This window comes from Oryctolagus cuniculus, chromosome 6 (genome assembly GCF_051225735.1).
Source record: "Oryctolagus cuniculus isolate XC-2025 breed Fujian yellow rabbit chromosome 6, ASM5122573v1, whole genome shotgun sequence".
NCBI classification, from domain to species: Eukaryota; Metazoa; Chordata; class Mammalia; order Lagomorpha; family Leporidae; genus Oryctolagus; species Oryctolagus cuniculus.
Window position 1 is genome coordinate 92724690 of NC_142872.1, and position 5043 is coordinate 92729732.

At 56.0% G+C, this 5043-nt stretch overlaps 1 long non-coding RNA gene across 1 annotated transcript; it reads right to left on the reverse strand.

Moving 5' to 3' along the window:
- Window positions 1-2675: 2675 nt before the first annotated feature.
- Window positions 2676-3991, reverse strand: LOC127490721 (uncharacterized). Its single transcript, XR_007919086.3, has 3 exons — window positions 3662-3991; window positions 3340-3536; window positions 2676-2910 (listed from the first exon to the last, which is right to left on the reverse strand). It is a non-coding gene; the product is annotated as an uncharacterized LOC127490721 (long non-coding RNA).
- Between the last annotated feature and the right edge of the window lie 1052 nt (window positions 3992-5043).

Consider the following 5043-nt stretch of genomic DNA (forward strand, 5'->3'; position numbering starts at 1 on the left):
GAAGTCAGTGTGTTCTTTCCATCCTGGGGCCATGTCTGGTTTTGACATCACAAGCCTTGCATAGCAGTTCATACTGGGGCCACTTCCAGTGGGGCCCGGGCTGGACCACCTGTCCCCTGGGGCCTGCCCACCTCCCTGCTGATGCTGACCTCTCAAGTTCTTCCCCCAAAAAGCCTGCCTTGAGCCCCAGGGGACCCAGTGGCCATCCCTAGCCTGCTGGTCTGTCACAGCTCCCCAGAGAGAAGACTAAGCTTTCTTCCCTGGGCCTGCTCCCGTCCAGCCTCCTTGGAGACCGCCCCCCTGACTTCAGCCATGCCAGTGCTCACTGCTGACAACCATCCAGGAACGGCCAAGTGTGCAGTCTTCAGAAGCAGCAGGGTCTCCAGGGTCTTCAGGGACCTGACGTTGCCTGTTAGGACCCGGGCCCGTCAAACATTTCAGTTCTCACTTGCGCGCTCTCCCTGGCAAGTGCCCCAGCCCACCCACCCCACACTTGGGTTGCCTTTGGAGCCCAGCAGATGGGCAGTGGGCAGGAAGAGCAGCGCCAGCCAGAGCCCGGTTTTAAAAGGAGTCACATGACCCATCAGCTGTGACTTGGAATTGGCAGAGACTGAGAGATACGCAAGGAAAGACGCAGGCAGAGAGGACTCTCGGAAGGGCCGGAATTTGCATTTTGTTTTTCATCTCTTCCCACAACGTCAGCCTCCACCTAGGGGGCTGTGGAGAAGTCAGCACAGGAAGAACAGTCTCTTCCTGCAGCCCAGGCCACATGTCTGGACATTTATTTTTGGTCTCGTGGGACTTGGAACGCCATGCACCCCCTATTATTACCCTTTGCTGGGAGGAAGCAGGGAGGTTGGGAAATGGCGGCAGAAGCACCTGGCATGTCGGCACCATCCTTGGCAGGGTGGCTGAGCCTGTGCCAGCCGCGTGCCTGTCTCCTCGGGGCCATGGACGAGTCATGCTGAGAGGTTCGCAGCGCCTCCAAGGTAGAGGCCCTGCCACGCCCCTAGGACTTCTCAGGACCCAAGCGATCCTGGAGGCCTGGGCTGCCCCCTCTGACCACAGTGGCCATAAACCCATCCCTCTAACCCCAAGGCAGGTGGCCAGGGCTCTGACTGTTGGCCTGAGAGGGGTCTGGGCTTTTCTAGAAGGGCCTGGGCTTTTCTAGAAGGGCCTGGGCTTTTCTAGAAGGGATGGGGAATCTGGAATTCCCTGCAAATGCTGGCCAATGTTTCAGACTCCATCCACAGGGAAGTTTCTTCTTTGCCTGAGCATGGAGGTTCTTCAGGGAGAGGCCCCGTGCCATCCCAGTCAGCTTTCTGCTCACATCACACTCTACCGAGCAATTGAGTGCCTGGGGAGGGCGGGGCAGTGGGGGCAGTCAGGAGCTCATCTGTAGCCTCTGATGAACAAGATGCTTTTATTTATTTATTTTTAAATTTTAATTTAAGAGCCAGATAGCGAACTCCTATCCACTGGTGCATGTCCCAAATGCCTGCAATAGCTAGGCTGAGCCAGGCTGAAGCCGGGAATCAAGAACTGAAGCCGGGCCTCTTATACGGGTGCAGGGACCCAAATACCTGAGCCCTCGCCTGCTGCCTCCCAGGACGCACACCAGCAGGAAGTGGAGCCAGGACTGGAATCCAGGCACTCTGACATGGTATGCGAGTATTCTGTCAGGCCAAACGCCTGCCCTGACACAGCTTTTTTTTAAAATCACAAACACTGTGGCTAATGCTCCAAGGCTGACCATATTCTCCAGGTGCCAGCATTCAGATAAAGGACAAGAAAGAAAACAATCCACAGAGTAGTCTGGTCACAGCAACATCATAGGTGAGCACAGATTTGTCCTCAGGTGCTCCATGCCGTTGTCCCCTCACACCCACCCTCTATCTTCCCCGTCATCACACACACACACACACATACACACACATACACACCTCTGTCCTTTCCCTGGGTTCCTCACGCCCTGCACCTTGACCTCTGGTGAGGCCCAAACCCTCATAATGCTCCCTGCCCACTAAGGGCTCTTGCCTTCTGCATCCTGCCTGGGACCTCCCATTTGGGGCCCTCATGCTCTGAACTTCTGAGCACCGGAAATACTCTGGCTGCAAGAACTCGAGACATTGTTGCACCTCCTGGAGACTGTTTCCTCAGCAGGTGAAAATGTCCTGTCTTCCTTCAAATGTAGTGCAATAATAAAAAATAGTGCAAACGTGCAATTGGCGTGTGCCGTAGCCTTACCAGTATGGACATGTGCAAGGGGCTTCCACGCCACCTGCTAATGATGCCAGGAGCTCCCTGAAGCACCGTCTGCACCCCACTGGCCCTGTTACCCAGTCTGTCCGCTGGGCCTGCCACTGACCTCCCCACAGACCAATGTCTGGCACGGTGAAGGGGTGGGAGCTGGGACCCGTCCAACATCAAGGCCGGCACATGTCCACAATGGTCACTTGCCCACGCTCTGTCTGTTGTGAGCACTGAGACTGTGTTGCTGGGGACAACATATTCGAATGTGTCTGTCTTGTGAGTTCATGGACAAACTGCATCAAAGTGGGCAAAATGCTGAGGGAAGGAAGTGTGGGGAGCCCAGGTGGGCTGATGTAACTTCAGGTTACTTCCTGCACTCATTGGAGCCCCACTGATCCCCCACTGGCACTTTAAATGACTACTTTCTTTTTTTTTAAGATTTTATTTATTTATTTGAGAGGTAGAGTTACAGATAGTGAGAGGAAGAGACAGAGAAAGGTCTTCCTTCCATTGGTTCACTCCCCAAATGGCCGCAACAGCCGGAGCTGCGCCGATCCAAAGCCAGGAGCTAGGAGCTTCTTCCCAGTCTCCCACGTGTGTGCAGGGGCCCAAGGACTTGGGCCATCTTCTCCTGCTTTCCCAGACCACAGCAGAGAGCTGGATCGGAAGAGGAGCAGCCAGGACTAGAATCAGCGCCCATATGGGATGCCGGCGCCACATGTGGAGGATTAACCTACTGTGCCACGGTGCTGGCCCCAAATGATTACTTTCCAAGTGCAGTACTCCCCAGATGCAAATGTTCCCCGTGAGGAAACAAGACAATGCCTCCCCCATCCCACCTCCACTGCCCAAGGTGGTCTCAGGGGCTCCCACCCCGCAGCCTGGTAACCACAGACACCCTGTGTGTGTGTGTGTGTGTGTGTGTGTGTGTGTGGCAGATAAGCCACACACTCCAAGGCAAGACACCTGCTGCTAACACTGAGCCCCCGTGTGTGTGTGTGTGTGTGTGTGTGTGTCCCTGGTCAAGCTGGTTGAGTTCCTTTTCACCTCTAATTTCCCTCATCTGTGAAACAGGAATTAAATTACCTGTCCGCTCAACCTCGCAGTCCCAATGGAAGATCAGAAGCAAGCTGGTGCAGAAAGGGGCCTTGTAAATTGTGAATTGCTCTTCTGACATATGGTGTTATGATAATCCGCTCCATTCAGAAAGAGGCAGAGCTGGGCGTGGGGAGAAGTGACTCAGGCAGCTCAAGACAGGCGTGAGGGCTGTAGAGCCAGGCAGACTGAAAATAGAATCGTTTGCAGAATCTCAGGGCCAGCCCCTATAGCAACCAGCAGGCGGGGGCTCCAGGTTGGCTGAGTCCCATGCTACCTGCTCCCCCATAGGTGTGGCACCTGGGACCGGTACCTGCAGCCCGACGTGGCCACACGTCCTGCCAGGTCAGCGCAGGCCAGTGACCCACAGCTCACAAGAAGTTCAGGGCAGTGACCACCCCTCCGAATCCAAACGACTCTGTTTCTCCAGGGGTTGCCTGCTTGCTGCCAACTGCTGCCCTTGGCCTCTTGCCCGCATTCCCTTCCAGCTAAATTAGCCCTCAGATGAAATCTACAGAGAGCACACTGGTCCGGAGACCATAGGCCCTGGCTGCTTGTTCCAGCCCCAGCCCATCCCCCTAGGCAGCTTCTGAGGCAGGTGACAAGGGTTGGTACCTGCAGGACTGAAGCCCTGCCAAAGGCCAGGGGTCTGGCGGCAAGCTGGCCTGCTTGGACGTAACTAGGCAGAGAGTCACTGTTTCCCAAACAAACACTCTTCCAAAGCATTCTTGCTGTTGGCTCAGGCCAAGGAAAGCAAGGTAATGACTCCAAGAACAATGACCTCACCAGGAAAGCAGGCTCCCCAGGCTCCCACACAGTCCCCACAGCCCCAAATAACCCAGGAGACCCAGCGTGTCCCCGTGGGGCACTGCCCTAAGGAAGCAAGTGGCCAGTGCCGGGGAGGCTGGGACACAGAGCTTTCCTCCTGCTGCCTGCAGAACCTCCCACCTCCCCGGGGTGAGGAGTGAGAGTGGAGGGGCTTTTCAGCCTTGGGGTTCTGCCCTCTTGCCACCACATAAATAAACCAGTACAAAGCCAAAGCCATATTTGTCATCTCCACTCTCTCCGGGCCCTTGCGTTCAGCAAGGCTGCTTCAGCGCCGCTGGGAGCTGGGTGCTGTTGCGAAACCGCTCAGCCGGCTCCTGTTTCATTCCCCATCTGCTGCTTGTTCTTCCGCGGGATGTGGCGAGAGCTGGAGATGAGGGAAGGAAGTGGGGAGCGGGGAGAAGCCATGCCTGGATGTCTGGCTCTGTTTCCTGCTCCTCCAATCTCAGAGGGCCGCAGGACAGAAAGCCACCGAAGTCCCTGAAACTGGGGAGACGCACGGGCACTGCAGGCACCCAGGGCTGTATGCTGGGGATAGACGCACCTGCAGGAACCCACGGGTGTGCCAGGGATTTCCTGAGCCCTCAGGCTGGTCCCACACTTTTCTTCCTGGGCCCTCCATTTGGGGTGTGGCAGACTCCTATGTGTTAGGACAAATGCAGCCGTAGCTGGCGTCTATTGCTAAAATATGCCCGGCAATGCACTCAGTGCTAAAAGTGCCTTGTAATCCTACAAACAAGGCCCTGAGACGGTTCTTTCATCTACCCTCCTGGTTTACATTGGCTCAGATTGCGAAGCAGCTTGCCTGAGGTCACCCAGCCATTGGGGCTGGACTCAGACTGTCCGAGTGTGGAGCCCACTGCCTGTAGA